This window comes from Miniopterus schreibersii (assembly GCF_964146895.1).
Source record: "Miniopterus schreibersii genome assembly, chromosome: 1".
Classification (NCBI taxonomy): Eukaryota; Metazoa; Chordata; class Mammalia; order Chiroptera; family Miniopteridae; genus Miniopterus; species Miniopterus schreibersii.
Window position 1 is genome coordinate 64,122,441 of NC_138101.1, and position 21,937 is coordinate 64,144,377.

At 39.5% G+C, this 21,937-nt stretch overlaps 1 long non-coding RNA gene across 1 annotated transcript; it reads right to left on the bottom strand.

Moving 5' to 3' along the window:
- Positions 1 to 35: 35 nt before the first annotated feature.
- Positions 36 to 3,075, bottom strand: LOC308568862. The gene is made up of 3 exons (XR_014000528.1): positions 2,816 to 3,075; positions 2,622 to 2,696; positions 36 to 164 (listed from the first exon to the last, which is right to left on the bottom strand). It is a non-coding gene; the product is annotated as an uncharacterized lncRNA (long non-coding RNA).
- Positions 3,076 to 21,937: the final 18,862 nt, after the last annotated feature.

Sequence of the window (21,937 nt, forward strand, 5' to 3'; positions counted from 1 at the left end):
GGGGGTGATGGTGGTGTTGGGGTGGGGGCCGAGGCGGGAGGGGAAAGGGGGTCCGAGTAGGGAGAGCAAGGTGAGGACTGCTTTATTCCTCTCTGGGGCGCATTTCCACAGATGGTGAATTCCCAGGCAGCGTCTTCCTTTGCATTATCCTCCAACTGTTACAACTAAAATAAAGAAAGTCATTCCAACGAGCTGCACGAGGAGAAAGATTAAAAATAAATAAACAGTCTCCCTCACTACCCCGCCACAGACACTGAAAGCTCCCACATTCTTCGTCAGGTCGTTTGCATAACAATCATTAAGACACGGACCCCCCCCACCTTCCCAACCCCGCTCCCTCCCGCCCTACAGCACCCCACAGCTCCTCCCCCCTCCCCCATTCTTATAACCCTCCTGAGAAAATGTATTAATAGCCTGGATACCCAGGAAAGAGGAAAGACCGGGGTGACAAATGCCGAGGGAAAAGGGCAATTGGAGTGCTAAAGACATGCAAATCAGGGGTGGGAGGGCGATACTACCTATAAGCAGAGGGCATTTAAACATTATGAAATGTGTGAACAAGTGCTGCCTGGGCATGCAAATGCTGGAAAGTAGAAAACAGCAATGTCTCTATGAGGAAAATGAACAGGAAATTAGCAAATGAAGTACGGAGAAAGTCTACAATACAGCCGAGTATAAACTGTAAGCAAACACAATACAACTGAGAGCTAAGAGACTGCCCACATACAATCTGAACTAAAGAGGCAGGGGGGAAAAAAGAACTACCAGCTGCCACAGTGTCCTTCTGTGTCTGCGGTCATTAGTTTGAATCCCAGCACAGCTGGCTCTGTTAGGGTCTTAATTCAAAGGACCAAGGACAGGTCTCAATTGTACAAGCCATTTGGTGGTGGGGCTTGGTGGGGGTAAGAGGGTGGTGTTCTACTTGTTTAAAAGAAAGAAAAGAAAGACGGACTAGATAAAAAAAAATAAAATAAAATTAAGTAACAAATAATGTCACACGTTTTGAGCCAAGTGCTTGCAGCCTCTGTAAGAATATTCCCAATAATTTCTAACGGAGATTCCTGCCTCTTCCCAAGACAAGAAGAAAGCATGGGACATTTTTTTTTTTTTTAAAGATCTCTCACAGTCACTGTTTTTTTTCATTAAGTAAATTGGGGGAAGGGGTGTCTCTTAAGGTGTTGTTTACCTGAAGAAATAACCATTAAAATGATGTTTTTCTTTTGCTCCTTTTAAGAGGAAAGTTTAATGTTAACTGGATTATTTGCATTCATATCTTTGCTTACAGACCATTATTGTGCTTTAGGAAGAGGTATTTTTAGTTGTTTATTACAGAGGGAGAGGTACACCACAGCCTTTTAAGAAGAAAAGCAAAGACACAAAGTGTATACTAACCTAAAAAACCAGTTTCTTTGTTTCCAGAAATATTTTTTAGGCCAGAATATCTTTTTGTGACATCTTTTGAAGCCCACATATTGGTCCAGAATGTGGAGTTCAGGGAATTCTACATGGGGCCCAGTAGTCTCAGTCTCAAATATTCAGTTCAAAATGGATATCAATTATAGTAATTATGCTTATAATTAGATTAATGAACCATTTATGCCCAAACTCCAAGTGCAAAAACTTCAAGACCTGCTGCTGAGGTGCCCTAAAAAGAGGGGTTTATGTAAACAAATCCCTATTAGGCAAAGTAAATCAAGATAAGGAACCTCACCCCAGGCTGGATTAGAAGCTAGCAGGCATCTTTCAATCACAGCAAGTCCCTAATCACTCAGGAACCACCTCTGTGGTTTCGCATTAGGAAAAACTGCTCCCTTCAGAGCTCTGGTGGTAATACAAAGGGTGCCCCCAAAATGCTCCTGGCTAAATATTCTTGATGCTTGGAAGGGGGTGGGGGAGGACACAGCAAGAATATGCATATAGCTTCAGTTTCTGCGAATCACATTATAACTCCAAGACCACAATAACTGCTACTCATTAAAAACTAGTTATGCCAACCATGCATTAGATATCATCACATTGAGTGGAGGGAAAGATTGCAACATTTTAGTCTTTTGACCTTGTTCCAAATAAAGAAATAATTCAACATTCTTTTTTTCAGAGTATTAGAGTGGTGTTTCCAAACAGAAGCTTCCCTTGCTTTTCTTATTGCCATCATCTCCCCCTTCCCCCCCTCAAGGTTTAATGCCACCAGAAACTGTAGAAAATGACTGTGCCCAGGATCCAGGTCATTATTGTTTAATCAATGCATCTCTGGAGCATGAAAAAGGTACCTAAGCCACAGCTATTGTTTGGATTTTCTTTAAAAAGCAAAATAAAACACACAGATAACTATAGTCCTATTCCAAAGCTAAATTAGACATCCACACTTCATGATCCTGTTTTGCCTTTAAACAATGTGACTGTACATGTCTAATATTGTATGTCTGGTCTACCAGAGACATAGAGATCAAAGGTCATATTTAACATTCAGGAGGAGGGGCGGGTGCAGATTAATTAATTAATTAATACAGCGACGCCTTTTATTGCTGGAGTCCAGCATTAATAATCTACTTTTACAATCCCAACGGACAGCAAACATTTAAGAGAAAAAAGCCAGAGAAAGAGAAAGAACAATCACTTACCAGTCTCTTTTTATTTGGGGAGCCTTAGAATTTGCAGACGCTGCCAGTCTGCCTTTAATTAGTTGCACATCACCCCTAACACAAAGAAACACAAATCCAGATGTGTCTTGGCAGCTCCCAATTACAACTTTAATACTTGTAAACAAACTGTTGGGGAGGGGGGGGATAAATAAATATGCGGATCAAAAAAATACCTGTAAATGGCTTTTTTTTTCTTGTTGCAGAGAGGAGGAGGAGGAGATGGTGTTAGTGGTGGGGGTGGAAGGAGGAGGAGGTGGGGGGAGAGGAAAGAGCCGAGTGTGAGTGTATGTGTGAGAGCGCGGGGCTGTTCTCGGTGGTCTCTCCTCTCCCAGCGCGTTGCTCTCCGTCCGTCTCCAGTCGCTGTGTGCGAGGGAGGGAGGGAGCCGGGGAGTCTCTCCTCTCTCTCCTCTCTCGCTCGCTCGCTCTCGCTCTCACCCTGCCCCCCCTTCTCTCTCTGTTTGTGTGTGTGTGTGCGTGTGCGCGTGTGGTTGCTGGGGGAGGGGAGCGCGAGGGAGGGGGCGGGGGCAGGGGCGGGGGCGCTCGGCGCGGAGGTGAGCAGGACGCAGGGGCGCGGACACCTACTGACGATTGGCTGCGAATTACACGGGGAACAAGAGGCGCACGCGGGCCCGCGCTCCCTTCGCGGAGCCTCCCGCCCGAGCGGAGCCACGTTTCCCGGCTCGCCCGCCGCGCGCCCCCCTCCCCGCGCGGGCTCCCGGCGCCCGGCGCCCCGCTCCCCGCTCCCGGCTCCCGGCTCCCGGCTCCGCCGCCGGCGCGCAGGGCTGTTGCTTATTTTCTTTTGCTGTCGGAGATAATTGTTTGGAAGGGATGGGAGGAGGGCGTTTCCGCCACTCTCCCGCGGCGTGGCGGGTGTGTGTGCGTGCGGGCGCGTGCGGGCGGGTGTGTAAATAAACTTGTCTGGGGTTTCGGGCTGGCTGAGCGGAGCGGCGCAGGAAACAGGGGAGGTCGTGTGTGTTTGAAGGAGGCTCTTGGTTCGCACCCTACCCCGTGGCTTTTAAATAATTTTGCCGGGGTACCCAAGGAGACTTTGTAAAAATAGTATCGTTTAGGTCTTTAAAGTAAGGGGAAATGGATCGGCGTTCTTTCTGATTATCTAGATCGCTTGAATAGTATTGTGCCAGAATGCAAAAAAAATGAAAAAATAAAAAGTGATCCCTGACCATCTCAAAAATCAATCTCAGCCTTTCTCCTCTCTCCTTTTCCAGCCCCCAGCCTCATCCGCCCTTCCCCCACACACGCTCACACACACGCACACGCACACACACACTTCTAACCCTCTTCTTTTACTATTCCATCTGGTAATTTCAAGGATTAAGCCTAATTTTTAACTTACTGCCCTTTTTAAATTCCAAACTTTACTTAAACAAAAACTACTTTTATAGCTACATTAATCTATTTTATGCTAGTGTGACTTCTTGACACTTGAGAAAAATACTGCAGTAATTGAAAGATAAATCTTTTTACCACAGGTCAAATATAAATAAAACTCGTAAATGCAGCTATGAATTAACTTTTTCACTGTTGACTTAAGAAAATGAGATATTCCTGGATACATGCTATTCTGCTATTGAAATGAAGTATGCTCTAGTGGAAATCCTTATGAAATAACATATAAAAATATGAATTTTCGGTCATTTTGAGAAAAACTATAGTGGCTAATGATAAGCTACAGAAGTAGGAAAGAAAGTATTTCAGATTGTTTAAATTGGCGTTATAAAGCAGAGTGAAAGTTTTGGTATTAAAATTAAAACTCTGTGCCCTGGCCTGTTTGGCTCAGTGGTTAGAGCATCGGCCGGCAGACCCAAGGGTCCCTGGTTCGATTTTTGGTCAAGGGCACCAACCTTGGTTGCAGGCTCAATCCTGGGGCCCAATAGGTTGTCTCTCTTTCTCTCCCCATCCTCCCTCCCCTCTACTTCCTCTAAAAAAAATCAATGGAAAAAATATCCTCTGGCTAGGATTAAAAAAAAATTAAAACTCTACATTCTAGAATAATGCAGTAGTATAGTTTCAGAGAAGGAAGAAATTTTCATAAGTTGTTTCTTTTATAATAATGAAATACTGAAAAGACATTTTATACCATTTTGTATTTGAATTATCAAAAGATTGACCTTGACTATGTCAAGATTCTGCCAACTAAAGAGGATTGATTATTGATAAGGTGTTCAGAACTGTGGTGTGCATCAATGCAGGTGCTATTTCGAGGAGTGGACAACTATGGTAACGGGGACAGATTGTTTTGTGGCTCATTGATTAATATGCATGTGTCATTTTTTAAACATAGAATAATTGGTTATAAAATCAATCACACTGGGTATTTGGCATTTATAGACAAAAATAACTGGTGCTTAATAATTACTTAAGTTCATTAGTATATTTTTTCATACTTTTGTTAATGCCTTGTGAAAGCAAGGAAATACATTTTCCATTTGAATTTCTTTTGAGCTGAGCATCACAGAAAATTTATCAGCAAAATGTCGGCAATTTTTAATGAGTGAAAACATACAAGGAAGATGATAGAGTTAAACATCTTTTGAAATATTAAAAATAGCAGTTCAATGATAGAAGTTTGGAAGTTTGTAAATAAAACAATTTTTAAATCAAATAAAGACATCATGCTTTCTCATGCCAAGTTTACTTGGCTTTTTCAGAATGTTTCAAGCTTACTTTCAAAATGAAACCTTAAGCAAATGAGAGAAAATAAGGTCTTAATTCCAAAGAGTTATATTTTCTAGCTTATAAAGGAAATAGTACAGAGCATTTAGTCTTAATAATGAATAATTAGAGCTACTATTCATAACCTATGTCAGACACTGTACTGAGTAATCTGATATTTTATTGTATCTTTGCAATAACCCTATGAGGCAGTTGTTATTATTTTCATTGGAAATAATAGGCCTATAGAAATTAGATATTACTATGGAAAATTGAGACCCATAAAAATTAGATAACCTAGATTGGGTCATAAAGTTAGTATGTAACAGGGCTGAAGTTTGTACTCAATCTGATCTATCTCCAAAGCCCTATGCTTATAACCTCTACCCTAGTCTCACTATCAATAATTAATTAATCAATAAACCCTCTCAGCATACTAGAACCTTACTTTTAATTATGATCCTAGACCCCCTCATTAATATTACATTAATTGAACATACAGAACATATTATAAACAACATACCTCATAGCTCTGCTATAACATTCATTGCCTTGCCTCTAGGGAATTGATGCTTAGACAATGCGATAAAGGGAAACATTGCTTTTCTGGTCTATCTCATATCCTTTTTTATTTTTGAATACTAATTTTGCCACTTGCATATCTGCTATGTCTCACATTGCTCCATGGCCTATGCTGTCTTCTCCAGGGTGAGTGTCAGGGTTTTTATAACAATTGCTGAGAACACTTAGTCCTTTAGTAACTCTCCTTCAGAATCCACAGTTCTATAATGTACTAAAACTTAAGGTTCATTCCCTCTGCAAAATGCCTGCTCCAGCTACTAATGCCTGGAAGTGGTTTGTGCTATTACTCTCATTTATGTGTTTTGTGATCTGAAGTAGGAGTATGGGGGCTTCGTTTATATCTTCATGTGGGAATAAAAAGTTCCAACTGGAGTATCGCCTGAAAAAGTATCCCCTACTTTGCAGAAATTTTGTGTTTTGCTATTTTTAATGCACTGCTGCTTTCCATAATAGTCATGATCAATATCATTGTCATTATCCTAGAATCTGTAAAAAGGCAGTTTATTCATTGTTACAAATAGACTAAAAAAAGTATCAGTGCAAAAACTACAGGAGTAGCCCTGGCCAGTTTAGCTCAGTGGTTAGAGTGTCAGATTGTGGACTGAAGGGTCCTGTGTTCAATTCTGGCCAAGTACACGTACCTGGGTTGCAGGCTCAGTCCCCAGCCCTGGTAGGGGCTTGTGCTGGAGGCAACCAATCAATGTGTCTCTCTCACATTGACGTTTTTCTCTCTGTGTCTCTCCCTTCCACTCTCTCTAAAAAGCAATGGAAAAAGTGTCCTCCAATGAGGATTAAAAAAAAAACTATAGAAGTTTTTTTTTTCATGTAACAATCCAGGGTGGTAATTTCAGATTAAGGATGGCTATTCTCCACCAGTGATTCATGGATCTAGTTTCCTTTCATCTTGAGACTTTATTATCCCCAAGGGACTGCTTATCAACTCCATCAGGCAAGTAGAAGGGCATGGAGGAGGCATGATCCTTTCCTAAAGACCTTGGTCTTGAAGCGATCCACACTGCTGCAGCTCACATGCAATTATCAAAAAGGGGTCACACGCCACAACTGGCTGCAGAGATCACTGGGCAGATACCTCCGAGAGAGAACTCTATGACTGTGGAGTAGAGAAATAATTTTGGTGAACAGCTGGCACTATCCCCAGCAGAGTAACACTGGAAGGAGAATAAACCGCTGGAGAGGTTAAGTCCTACACAGCCTGGAACCGACCTGGAGATTTTCTTCCCCTGGGAGCATTTTTTTGCTGATTACCACCCTTAGGGATTACCATTAAAAGGCGTCTTAATGACGTTAGGAAGAGTTTGGCAACTATTAACAAATTATGCTTTCTTAAATACCTATAGGAGAGCCAAGCCATGGTTAGAATATTCAAACAATAATTTACTAAAGAGTAAAGAAAGCAGAAATAACAAAAGTAGAGGAAATACCATAAATTTAAAATAAATGGATTTAGAGATAAGTCTCTAAGATTATTAAGTCTTTATTAATCTTGGGCATTAGCACCTTGACTGCTGGTGTTTTTAAAACCCAGAGGTAACCTTTAGCTCCCCCACCAATAAGGTGTTCTCTATTAGTCACAAAAAATAAAAAAAATTCATCCAGGTTAGGAAAGGTGTATGGAGCCCTCTCACCTAGCAGCCTAGAACCCACCTTCCCATTTAATGTTTACAGTCTGAAGACTGCCTCTTTCCACAGAAATTCACGCTGTAAAAGTATAAAAATCACACCCTTCATAGAAGGAAAACGCAACTAAAACAAATAAGGAATAATTTCTTTAACTCTCCTTTGATTGTAGCTACCTGGGATTTATTTATTTTTTTATTTTTTAAGGTATTTTAAAAATTGATTTTTAAAGAGAAGGAAGGGAGAGGGAGAGAGAGAAACACTGATGTGAGAATGAGATATTGATTGGCTGCCTCCCCCACACCCTCTACAGGGCATTGAATCGAAACCCCGACATGTGCCCTGACCAGGAATCTAACAGGCAACCTTTTGGTGCATGGGACGGTTCCCAACCAACTGAGCAACACTGGCCGGGGCGCTACCTGGGATTTTGATTTATCTGCCTTCTTTCCCAGAATGTGAGATCCTTGACATCAGTGATTGTGTCTAATTCAGCTGTGTCCTACCCCATACATTGTCTGGCACATGACAGGTTTCCAACACTGCTGTGCACAATATATAACATGTGGAAGTAAGTTCCCTATTGTTTGTAGGGTAAAAATGCAAAGCTCATAAAAGGGCATTTAGAGCCCTTCTCCAATTGGCCTCATCTTTTGAATCTCATCTCCTATTATATCTTGAAAGAATTCTCTACTTTAGCAGGTCCACTTCTTCCAGAAAATGTCATTCATCTTATCATAACCAGATGAAAAAAAATCTTTTTAATAATAATCATAAACTAAGAGGAAGGTATTGTTATTTACATAAATGAGACCTTTGCTTATAATGAATTATTATGTTATAATGAAATAATATTTTCAAATTCTTTAACTGAACATTTTAAAAAACACTTTCATAGTTTTCTTGGTGACTTAAGAGGAATTTGATGAAATTAGTTCTTAAAAATCAATATTCTACAAAATAACCTGTTATTTTCCTTCACTTCTAATTAAATATCGATACATCATTATTACAATGCTGAGCTTCATATTCAAAGCTGACACTCTTAACCTGCCAACATCAGGTCATGTGCTTTGAACCTTTTTCAGCAATAATAAATTTGCCTTAAGCTACCTATACTCTCTTGCCTTGTCTTTCTAATGACTAACAGGATGCATTTGTGGGATGGGTGGCCACCAGTAAGGATAAAATCTGTGACTTTTGAGGATAATGAAAATAATGGGTTCACTGGGTTAAACCCATTACCTGGGCCTCATTAGCACCACATTCAAATTAACTACATTCATCAAGTACACATATTCCCCTATTTTTTCATACAGTTTGGACACTAGACAGATAGGTACCAAATACTACCTTGGGCATTAATTTTAGAATTATTCTTTATAAGACCTAAATTGGAAAAGGCCCATTCTTACTTCTTCATGGCATTTCTTCTCGTTATATATATCCTTATTTCTATAAAATTACATCTGAGATATTCCATGGCAGTGTAATAGGAGTTGTTCCCAAACACAGAAACCTATACAAGTGAAGTAACAATAGGCTAGAAATGGAAGTCTCCAGAAGAACACTTCTATAGGCTCCCGAACTTAGCTTGTTTTTGATGAGCTATGGGCTTCCTTGCATATTACTATATATATTTGGTATGCTTTGTTCACTGGATTTTTAGAAAACCCAATCAATAACATTCTGGCTTTTTTTAAAAGTATTTCCTCATGGAAGAAATAATGGGTCAATTATGGTGCAAAATGCCAAGTCATGGCAAGTAGCTTCCAGACACTAACAGGTCTAAACACATATTTGATATTTAAGCCCCAAGTCAAGTTGCTCTTTGAGGTCTTCCCCCTCCCCCCCCCCCCCCCCCCCCGCATGGCATTATCAGGGCGCCATTCATTGGCCTTTATCCCAGGAAAATATCCCTTAGGTGTGGAGCTACCTGTGTGCTTTCCTGAAAGTGTACCTCTTAAGAGAAATAAGTAATACAAAGTTTGGAAATTTTGTGAAATATTGGTGATTATGAGATGACCAGAAATTATTCTGTGCAGCTCTGTCAATAAGAACCCAGTGTCATAACCAATTCCAGAATGTGAGAGCATCAGTGCCTTCTGCTTTCAGCCACTCTCTCTGCACACCAGTCTCATCTGATGGGATTTACTGAACACTGGAAAACAAATAACAAGTCCCCTCTTTCAACCCCTCTCCTTATTTGCAGTCAAAACCTCAACACCAATAACTCAGCTAACTAAAGTTCTCCTTAGCTCAATGGAAAGAGGTGGACTTCGGTTAAAATTCATTTATAAGTGGAAATTGGACATTTTGTAAATAAGCTTCTGGATCTTCAAATTACCAGTCAGAATTTGCCCAGTTATTCAAAACAAAGAAACAACACATCTCCAAGAATTTTAATAATGTAGTGATTTCTAAAATCCACTTTTTAAAGACATAAATCTAGGCTTATAAAAGTCATTCATTTTAAGCTCTGTAAAACTGCGAAATTAAATTTAAACTATTTCCTATTAAACAATGTTAATTGAAATCATCATTTTGAATTCATCATTTTAAAATACAATAAAGAAATTTTTAATAAAATATCTGTGATTTTTCTTCTGAACCTGAGATTTGCCTTCCACTGTGATCTGGGTCTCTGCATTTAAAAAAGCACAGGTTTCTGATTTTACTCGCACAATATTCTATGTCAAATCAAAACCATTTTTATGCATGATTTTTTAAAAGGCATGTTTCCATTGTTTATATTCAATTAACCCTTTTAAAAATAAAGGATTATTATCTTTCTTTGTTAAGAAGAAGAATTGAGGATAATATCCCTGACTTGTTAACGTTCAATCCAGAAAGGTTTTGTTTTTTTCAGTGCTGACCTTTGTTACGCTGTAGTTATAGCAACAAGAAGAGTTCCTTCTGTCTGTCTGTTTTGTGTTCTCTTTCCAAACTAATGACAGTTTTTCTATGCTGTTCTGTAGTATGGAGAATGTTTTACGTGCATTGATTTCTTGATTTACTGATGCATTTAGCTCAAACAACAATTTAAATAAAAATATGTTAAATAAATGCAATTAATTGAAATGGAATTTACATATTATATATATTTGTGGAATATGGGTTGTTCATTTAGTTATTTTTCCATTTTGTCTTTAAGCTTCCCTAATCAACTTTGCAGTTTAACTTCTCAATAATCAAGTTTATTTGTCCTGATTGAAAGAGAGCTAGGAAAGTCCTTTTTAAGGGGAGTAAGAATATGTATTTTGTCTGCCAAATTGGGCCACGCAATCTCACTATGACCTTGGGCATTCTAAGTCTCATTTTACTGATCCAGAATATCAGTTTAATTATAGTAATTACCTATCCCAAAGGGTTTGTGAGGTTTAATTAATGTTAGCAAAGTGTTGGAGCTATTTAGTAGAACAGTCCTATAAAAGGCAAACTACCTGAAAATCACAACTGCCTCTTCCCCCACATAGTACTTAATTTTATACACTCCTTTTCTTTCTTCTTCGGAGTTAATATCACATTTATTGCTTTTTCACTTCCCTCCTTATCTATATCTGTGGTTTTCCTACGTTAGACTCACCTTGGGTGAAAAATATGACTTCTGCCACACTTCTCTCAGTTTCTCCATTACCTCCAGGGTCTCAAACTTTCCTGAACCCAACAAGATCAGGACTAACCTTAGTATGCAAGCAGGCAGCTGGGTTATATGCTTCCCTTAAGTCAGAGTCAACAAACTGCCAGTCCACAATTTGAATTTGGGCCTCAGACATCTTTCGTCTGGGTTTATGATATTGAATAAACTGAATTAGACTTCCAGCCTCTTTCAAAAATTGAGAGATCTAAAATCACTACATTCCTTCCTGGAAGAAGTAGCTGGAGCTAGGATTAACAATGGGGTCTTTATTTTGCCAGCATTCTTAGCACTCCCTATTATTTTACATTTGTCCACCTAAGCACTGGAATTCGCAACTCAGGGCCTCTGAGTACATTTGTGTTAGCTCTTTACTGCACAGTAATGCCTGGCCAAATGGACAAGAAGGGGCTGGAATCCAGCCCGTTGCTCTGCTTGGCAAGACATGTTCTGGTGGGTCTTATTTGCACAAAGCATTCTAGGGACCAGAAATGGCCTGGTTGGTATTCCAACCAACTATAAGTCAATTAATTAGAGCAGTGAATGTCACAGCCACCTTAATTAGTATTAAAAAATTAGCATCCCATCTCTGAAATTATATCCCATAAGACTATACCTGGATTAAGCTTCAAATCATATTCAATTTTGTCTTTGCGCTTTTTTTGTAGACCCATTTTTATTAAAACACATTACGATATGAACTACTTTTCAAATAAGGTGTAAATAAGGTGAAGATTTTAATTGTGCTGACTCAGTGCATCTGAAACAGGCTACTTTAAATTGAAAATTAACAAAATGACTGAAAGAGTAATGTATATTGGACAGACATGATAATGTTATATCTCTTTCTTTGAAAGAAGGAGCCATTGGTCACACACTGGTCTTTTTCTGCTCATTGCTAACCTGTTATATGGGTAGCCCTGCTTGAAAGAGCAGTTCTTTTTGCCTGTTTATAGCTTGGCTCTTTCAAAATGCATGACGATTTGATAGCCTTTGGAGTGTTTCTATTTTTAAAACTATTCTATTCCTGTAATTTTGGCTACCTTATATTAGTGAAAAAGAAACAATTATGTTGCCCAGTGATAACACTAACTGTTTTACACCGCTTTCTTCACCAAATTCAAGAGTCCAAAATTTGAAAGTTAATAGCTAGATATTTTACTGACCCCTAATTGACTTACCAGAGAAATCCAGACATGTATATTCTTTCCTTATGCAAAACATAATATAACTTTATTCTTCAACCACAGAGAGAAGGAAGAATGTCAGATTTCTACTGACTACATGTAGGAGAAAGTTACTGAAACTGGCTTAAATGATGAGTCCCAGGTAGGGCAGGCTCGGGGCAAGGAACAATCTGTGGCTTCAGTATGTCATGTGTGGGGCAGGTTCTTCCCATCTCTCCGCTCACTTATCCCCATCATTTTGGCTCTCCCCTCAGGCAGGTTTCCCTCATAGTTACTGTTCCAGTCATCACATCCAAGCATGAAAGGCATTCAATAAGAAAAAAAGAGCTGTCTTTTTTGTGTCTATATCTTTAGAGTCATAACATCTCCTAGAAGCACTGAGGCTGACTTCCACTAAGATCTCATTAGCCAAAATTAGGTCACATGCCCACACCGAAACCAACCACTGTCTAAGAGAATGAGATTGACTTGGTCTTTTAAGCATCTACTATTCCTGAAGCTAGAGATGAGATCACCCTGAAGCACATAACAGTGTGGAAGATAAGAAATAACTGAACATAGTCATGGGTCGATTAAGGAAGAAAAGAGGAAAGTAGGGGGATCGGATGGATGTCGGTCAGATTAATATCAGTGTCTGTTGCCTTATATAACTCCACCACTTCATTTCTGCTCTCTCAGAAAAGCTAACCAGCCCTAAATCTCATGGATCTTGCCAGATTGTGCCTGATAAAAGGAAGTCAGTTTATGGATGCCAGCTCTTTATCATGAATGAATTAGTGACTTACAATTTCAGTTGGGAATATCTATAAGTAGAGTTTACTTTTAATAACAAGGCTTTCTGGGCAAAGTTTTGATTTATCAACCTATCCCTACTGAATCCTCTCATGTTCATAATCTAAGAACTTTTGTGCTGTGTTACACAAATCAAGAAACATCTAAGCTTGAGATACAAGAGATGGGGCTAAAAACCGTAGATATGAGGAGAAAGCAAAGAGAATGAAGAAGTTAAGCCAAATTAAATGATAAGAAATGGTAAAAAGTGTATAGTACACATCTATTTCCATAATTAAATCCATCATGAATAATTTTCTCATACCTTCTGCTGGCCCTTAAAACAATTACTTTAACATATTTGCAAGGTATCAGAAGCAAAGTAAATAGCCAGCCATTAAAATTTCAAGTTGACCCCCAAACTGACTCAAATTTGCAAAAATCTGGCATAATTTAAAAGTAAATAAATAGAAGCAACACTTAGCAGAAGGTTCCTAGCATAAACAAAGCTGTGCACGTTTTATTTATTTATGGAATTCATGCAAAGTGTCATATTCATTTAAAAATATTCAGCACAAGAGTGATTGATTTAAAAAATTGAATAGAATTAAGGAGTACAAGCATTCCTTAAACCTAAAATTTTGGTAAAAGGAAGAATGACTACTTTTTGTAATATCTTACTTGGGGAAGCATTTTTCTTCTTTGTGTCAGTTCAGATTTTTTTTAAAGGTTGACTGTGAGAAAAACAGCCACCATTCCTCAAAAATGTATTTGAATTAGGATGTGACAAACTCCACCCTTCATATAACACCTGTGCATTCCTCAAGGTTAAGTGTTGAAATATGTGTGAAATCTCCTATATTAGTCTTTTTCATTCAATGAATTTTTATAGCACTCCCCAAAGACAAAACAGTTTAAAATCCCTACCCTTGTGGAACTCATATTCTACTATCATCTCCTTACTCATTTATGGCCATTCACCCTTGTTTTCCAGGCTGCATTCATCCCTGTAATATTTGAACTGAATAAACATTTCCTAAACACCAGTTAATGCAGACACAATGTGACGTACTGAGGGAGTGAGAAACTGCCCTGGAGAAATTCGTAATCTAATAGAGTATTCAGACAAGAACACACACACACACACACACACACACACACACACAGATTTAAAGATAATTATCTCACTTTTCATGAGAATTTATCTGAATAGGTAAAGTGTAATCAAAAACAGACTCTGTAAACTTCTATATTGGAAATGTAAATAGAGTGCAATGATAGCAAACAGGAAGGAGGACTGGACATTTTGGAGGGTTGGAATGCTCCTCAGAAAGACTTCACAAAATAAGTTTTCTCTGAACTGGAAAGACTAACAAATGGAGAAGAGAAGTAATATTTGGTGAAAAGAAAATAGTGTAAGCAAAAGATGGGGGAACACAACTGTATATCAGAGCCCACAAATGGTGTGTTGTTGAATGTGGCTACAATAAAGGACCCCCAAGAAGAGAAAGGGTGATGGAAAATGAGATCCAGGAAGAATAACTGAGTCAAATTGCATATACCCTTTAATGTTATGCTGAGAGAAAAAATCTTGCTTAGTAGTAAAAAGAGGACAGTAAATGTTTTGAGTACAGGATGTTTACTATTGAATGTTGTGGGGTTTTCTTCTCTTAAAACTCCCTTTGACTTACTTTAGGAAGATGATTTGGAGGGAAGAGAGACATTCTGACCCTTAAGGGCATTTTTATATCTCAAATCCTTGCTGAAGAATGGAACAGGAAAGAGACGGAATAGAAAATTTTAGAAATGCCTACAGTTAGGGGACAGATGAGCTTAAGAAGACAAGGAAGGTGAGTCAGAAAGAGTCACCAGGAAAGGAGATAGTGACAGGAAATCCCCAAAGAAAGAGTACTCATAAGTTTCTGAGTTGTCCACAGAAATATTAATGCTGAAAGCTCCAGAAAGGCCTCAAAGAAGCTGCTGGGGATAATCCTAAGGTTGTATTCAGAGTAGTTTTATTTTCACCCCTAATTGGTTTGGGAAGAGTTGGGATGCTCCCATTACTGTTACTGCTCTAAGTACAAACTCACAATTGGCTTTTGCTCACTCATGTACCAAAATTGCAGTTATTTTTATTATTTATTTTATAGAAAACTATTATTTATTTTGTGGGGGAAAAACTAGAAGTGCCTGTTATATATTTGAGTTTACACCATATGGAGCCAGCACATTTGGCAATAAGGACTCTCTGCCATTCAGAGCAGAGGCTAAAGACTTCTGGTTACGTGAATAACTATGCAGTTAAGAGAATCACTTTTCTGGTCTCCACACCTCCATCAAGATGGTGAAAAGAGCTCTATAGATTCTAACCTTTGCATAATTCCCAACATTCACCTCATCAGGGTCAGCAAGATCACCAGGACTCATTTCTCCATGTACTTTATCACTACTTTTGTAGGTTGCAACCAGAAACCCTGGATTCCCAGGGCATTCGTTCATTTCCCACACATTTCCATACAACCTTTCAGTGTCTCTTTCCCTGATTCCTGAGACTGTTTATCATTAGCAAAATCCGTCATGTCCTCAACAATTTCTCTGAAAAAATTCCCTTCACCTTCTTGCTTTTGCTGAAATGTGTTTCCTTTAGAGGCACTGAATGCCCTGTGGCTCTCAGATGGTGATGATAGGGAAGGTTCATTCTCGTTCTCCACTGCCACTTACAGATTATTCTGTATTCCTCAACACTCTCCTTCCCTGTTTTAACATTAATGTTATCACACTACATCATCTACTTCTGTTCCTTGTTGAAATCATCTGTCTAAAAGACTTTGGGGTTTTCTTTAATCTTTGACGTGTTTAACTTTATAGCTCCTTGACTACTCCACCCTAGCTCTCTTCTTGATTCTACCATTTCAGCCCAATTCCTCCCCTCTACCTAGAGCTCATTCACTCCTTTGACAGCAAAATTTCTTGAAAAAGTATGCAATGTCACATTTCCCTCTCCCCTCTATCTATTGCACTGACTCCAATCAGGCTCTTGTCAAGATTTCCAATGACTCTTACCTTGTTAGATCCAGAGATCAATTTCATTCTTCCCCTCATTTGACCCATCAGCAGCATTTGACATTCTGTTCATGGGGCTTTCAGGAAACCACTCTCCTGATTTACCTCCCACCTTGCTAACCTCCTAACAGTGAGGTTTAGGTTTTAGACTTCTTTTACTTATCTGTCTTACACTCACTCCCTTTCTGATCTCATCCAATCTCATGGCTTTAAATTGTATCTATAGCCTTAAGACTTCAGTGTGTAAATATTCAATCTGGACTTTTATATCTCACTATTTGAAAATTTTACATAAATTATCTAAAATTAAACACCTCTCTCTAGCACCACCGAAACTGACCCTCAGTTAATGGCAACTACAACCCTCCAGTTACTCAGATTAGAAATTACAGTGTCATTCTTTACTCTTTTTTTTCATCTCTCACAATCCACATCTAATTTATTAGCAAATCCTATTTGCCCTACTATCCACATAGATCAAGAATCAGACCACTCCTTACCACCTCAGATGTTAACACTCTGGTTGATACCAGCAGCGTCTCTCACCTGGAGTCCCTCATGACTGCTGCCCTCCTTCCCCTTCTCTCCTACAGGCTCTTATTAGCACTGCAGCTATAGCGACCCTGTGAAAACAAATGTCTGGTTTTTCATGCCACTGTGTGATAATCCCAGTGGCTTCCTGCTTCCCTCGGAGTGAATGCCCAACTATCTATAGTGGCTAAAAAGGTTCCACACAATCAGGCTCCCTTTACCTTCCTATGCCATTTCCTCCATGCGCAGCCACTCGTCTCCTTGCTATTCCTGGAACAGTAAGGTTCACTCTGCCCCAAGACCAGGCAACGCTGTTCCCTCAGCCTGGCTTCCTCTTTCCGTCCCCACCTCCACGTGGATTGTTCACTTCCTTCCTTCATGCTTTTACTCAAATGACCTCTTCTCAGTGAGGACTTACCTTTCCACTTTTTTTAAATGTTGCCTTACAAACTGGCATTCCTTGTTTCCCTTTCCTACTCGGGAGGATTATTTTTCTGTGTAAGCCTGACAGGGCCACGGGATGCCCAGATAAGTGGCTAAAGGTCACCTCTGGGTGTGGTGTCTGTGAGGGTGTTTCGCTTAGCATTTGAATCTCCACACTGAGTAAAGTGGATGGACCTCCCCAGTGGGCGTGGGCCTTGTCCAATCTGCTGAGGTCTTGAATAGAACAGAAAGACAGAGGAAAGGGGAGCTGAGTCTCTCCTCATGATTGTTTTCAAACCAGGACATCAATCCTCACACTTAGGCTTACACCATCAATTTTTCTGGTTCTCAGGCCTCCAAACTGGTTGGAAGTATACCAATAGCTCTCCTGAGTCTCCAGCTTGTAGATGGCAGATTGTGGAATTTCTCAGTGTCCATAATAGTGTGAGTCAACTCCTTATTTTTATATGTGTGTGTCCTATTGGTCTGTTTCTCTAGAGAATCCTGACTGAAGCACTGCTTACTTTTCCCTGATAGTATTTCTCACTCCTAACAGTATATAAAAAGCATATTTTATTTTATTTATTTATTTTTTAAATATATCTTTATTGATTTCAGAGAGAGGAAAGGAGAGGGAGAGAGAAAGATAGAAACATCAATGGTGATCGAGCCCACAACCTGGGCATGTGCCTGACCAGGAATTGAACCCCGATCGCCTGGATCCTAGGTCGATGCTCAACCACTGAGCCACACCCAGCCGGGCTAAAAAGCATATTTTAAAAAGTTGTTTCTCTTTACAGAGAAAGTAAGTTACACAAGAACCAGGGCACTGTTTTGTTCAAAGCTGTGCATAATGTAGGGTATATAGTAGTAAATTGATTAAAAAAAATATATGATTACATGAGAGTAATATAAAATATATAAGAAAGAATAATTATAAAGTTAACAACGAAAATTTAAGAATTAAACTAGAAGTCCAAATGATAGAATGAGCCTTGGAAATGAGTAAAAACAATCTTCTTCTGGAAAAAAAAAGAGCAAAGAGGAAAGAAGAATATGTATAGGGGAGAAATGGAGGAGAATAATGGCAAATTCTGAGGTAGGGGAGTTGGGGTTAAAAAGAGATTTCAGTTCTGACTACATTACCTCTATTGTTTCATTGAGGCAGGAAGTGAGGAACATCTGGTAAAAGTGAGGGAGTGAGGGCAGATGTAGTGTATAGAATCAGTGGTAAATATCCCAAACAGTCACTCAGGGAAATGAGGAGGACAGTTCAGGATTTAACAGACTATATGGAATACATTAAATAATGAAGATGTGTTGACTTGTGTTCAATTAATTAAGCTAGAGAAGGTAACATTGGTTGATAGCAATAATGATAAGTTCAACATGAATGGAATAAATGTTGTACCTGTGCAGTGGATTTTTAACTGCTCAGGAGCAGAATAGAGGAAATGTGTTTTTAGATTGATGAAGAATGAATGATCGACATGGTGAATGTGGCCAAATTAATGAAGATGATAGAATTAAAAGTCCTGCAAAGATTGCTATTTTTGCTTCCTGAAAAGCACTTTGAGATAAGCATAGAGTTGTTCATAGTATTCCTTTATTATCCTTTCAGTATTCATAGGATCTGTAATAATGCTCCCTCCTTCATTTCTAATATTAGTAATTTGTCTTGTTGTTGATGTTGTTAACCTGGCTAGAGGCTTATCAATTTTATTGATCTTTAAAAAAAAACAGCTTTTGGTTTAATTTATATTCTCTATTGACTTGTTTTCAATTTCATTGACTTTTACACTAATTCTTATTATTTACTTTCTACTTTGGGTTTAATTCACTTTGCTTTTCCCAGTTTTCTAAGGTGGGAACTTAGGTTATAAATTTTAGATATTTCTTTTTTCTTCCATATGCATTTAATGCTATAAATTTCCCTCTAAGCACTGTTTTCACTGCATCCCACACATTTTAATAAGTTGTGTTTAAAGTTTCACTTAGTTCAAAATGATTTTTAATTTCCTCTTGAGATTTCTTGACTATTTGCTATTTACAAGTGTTTTGTCTAATCTCCATGTATTTTGGTATTTGCCACTTATCTTTTTGTTATTGATTTAGGAACTCTAATCTTTCTATAACTGCTCTACTTTTCTCCTACAACATGTATCAAATTTTTTTATTAAAATATGCTGCACTGGTTAAATTTTACCTTCATCCCCCAAGTGAGTCACTTATTTTGGGGGGCTGGTGGCTACAGTCCTAAGCTGAAATTCTCTACAACAACTGACTTCAGTTAAGAGGGGCACTTTACTTGAGGTAATGTCCCCTCTGAGGGTGTAGCCTGCATACAGCAACTAGTCAATTCAAGAAGCCTGATGGTCTGTCCCCCATGCCTCAAGTTGAGACAGCTGTGAAGGGCCAGCCAAACTCTTGAACTCCCTGTGGATCAGCTGAGTCCCTTGTAGTAACTGCATCACAGTTCAACTTCTTCTGCCCAATCCTTCCTCTTTCATCCCTCACAGTTGTTGTTCCTGGGGCCTCTATCCAATATTCCTCTGCATACAAATATCAGAGTCTCATAAAATTTGTCCCATGACAATTATACTGGAATTGATCCTGGGAAGCAAAGTCTAAAATGAGATGTTTGGAGCTGGATCACCTGCCAGCCAGATGGCAATAAAACCTTCCTCAGTGACAGTACATGGAACATTGTTAGGCCCAGGCATCTGGATGTGGTGAAATTATTAAAATGTTCAATGATGCAAAACTGGGAACAGATAGACATTAAAAGAAATTCACTGGCAGGTACAATTTCTCACAAGTTTGAGAATATCAGAAATAGTGCTCATTTTAAGAACTTTGGAATTTGATGGCTATTTCTGAGGGGCATTGATATGTTGAAGGCATGGAAAATCTGAGGGTGATTAATCACTAATATAAGTAAAGTATGAAACTGAGAGAGTCTCCTGTGGCCAGTGGAGAGCAAAAGCTGAAGAGTTGGCATTTAATGAAAGAGGAGTGGAGTTCTTTGAAAAATTAAACCCTCTACACCAGGAAGACTGCTATGCCAAGGTCAGGTCCGAGATCAGGAAGTAGAACTGTGAAGCCTGGGGTGCGGATATTTGTGTTGCAGAATTCCAAATGTTGAATCTCCGGACACTTCTGAAGCCTTTGAGAATGTCAAAGTATCACACTCTTGTTAATTAGCAGGCTAGCCTAGCTTAAGTTGAGGTGTCTTCCCTGCAAGACCAAATGTGCCCTTCTCAGGATATACCCCCACTTTCCTCCTTCCCCTCTGCCCATCGCTAAGACAATAATTAAGGTTAAATTACAACCCAACCTTCTGAAGTGCTGAGTCTGCTAACATGGCAAAGAGACTGTAATCTCAAAGAGAAGTTCACCAATATGCACTGACTGGGTCCAGGAGAGTACACATGGGCTTATATGTGTACTGGATAAATGAGAGTTCATTGATAGTGGTAGCACTGTCTCAGGTTATAGGATTTTAAACCCATGTAAAGTCCCTGGGACGGGGCAAACAAGGTGCTGGGATGGTCCCAGAAGCTTAGAGAAAGTGAAGGACCACACTCTCTAAGGGTGAAATGCTGAGGTGTTACACTCACAGTTGCAGAGCGGTCAAAAAGCTCAGCGAAGTGGACATGCCTGAGTAGATACATTAAGTAGGTCAGAAGCCCTGCCAGATCCCTATGACCCATAACAGAAACTTCTACTTACCAAAAGAATAAGGAACGTGCTGGTGAAAGGAGCATGGGCATTACTGACATGTTCAGTGGTCACATGTGCAGTCCTCTAGAGGCTGGGGATGACAGTAGGAGATGCTGTTAATAACTCGGCTCACTGACAACAATGGGACTCGTAAGATCTCTGGTTAATAGAGGGAAGGTGGAGGTGCTGAACTGTCAGTAATCAGTTGGGGTAATTACTGTAATGAGCAGCAATATCAGAATGGAGGCCAGGAGAGGACCTACAGAGAGTTATAGAGGTGCTTCTAAGGGTAGGATATATGAGAAGCCAACAGAGGTACTGCTCAGTCTGTATAACCAAAATAAGGAGGCTGAATGCAGTTACCCTAAAAAAAAAAAAGTTTTAATCTCTCATCCAGATCCAAGACCTGAGCCAGTTTTCAGACCTAGAAATTGATTGAAGGAGAGACTTGTACCTGAGAGGGAAGAAACCTGCAACACCATGGCAAGGATGCATCGTGAAGATGCTCCCATTCCCACCCAAATGGACCATGCCATTTGCTTGCTAATTTTACACTGGAGTGAGGGAGAAAACACAAACCATTCAAGATCTTTTGACACATGGTCCAAGTTCACATAGCTACCTTGAGGCCCAAAGCATCACGATGGCCCTCCTGTTCGGGGCAAGAGTAGAGGGACTAATCAATGGAGTCAAGTCCCAGGTGTGGCTCACAGTGGGTTCACTAGGACAACTGGGTTTGAGGACTCACTTGGTTTCTGTATGCACAATTGAAATAGACATAACACTTACCTTTTATTTATTTATTTTTTAAATATATCATTATTGATTTCAGAGAGGGAAAGGCAGAGAGAAAGAGAGAGATAGAAACATCAATGATGACGGAGTCATTGAAGGGCTGCAGCCCGCAACCCAGGCATGTGCCCTGACCGGGAATCGAACCCCCATCTCCTGGATCCTAGGTCGATGCTCAACTGCTGAGCCACGCCCAACTGGGCTAACACTTACCTTTTAAAAAGTGGCTGCTTGGCTTGTAGGTTAAGAACCATCATTGTGGGAAAGGCAAAGGC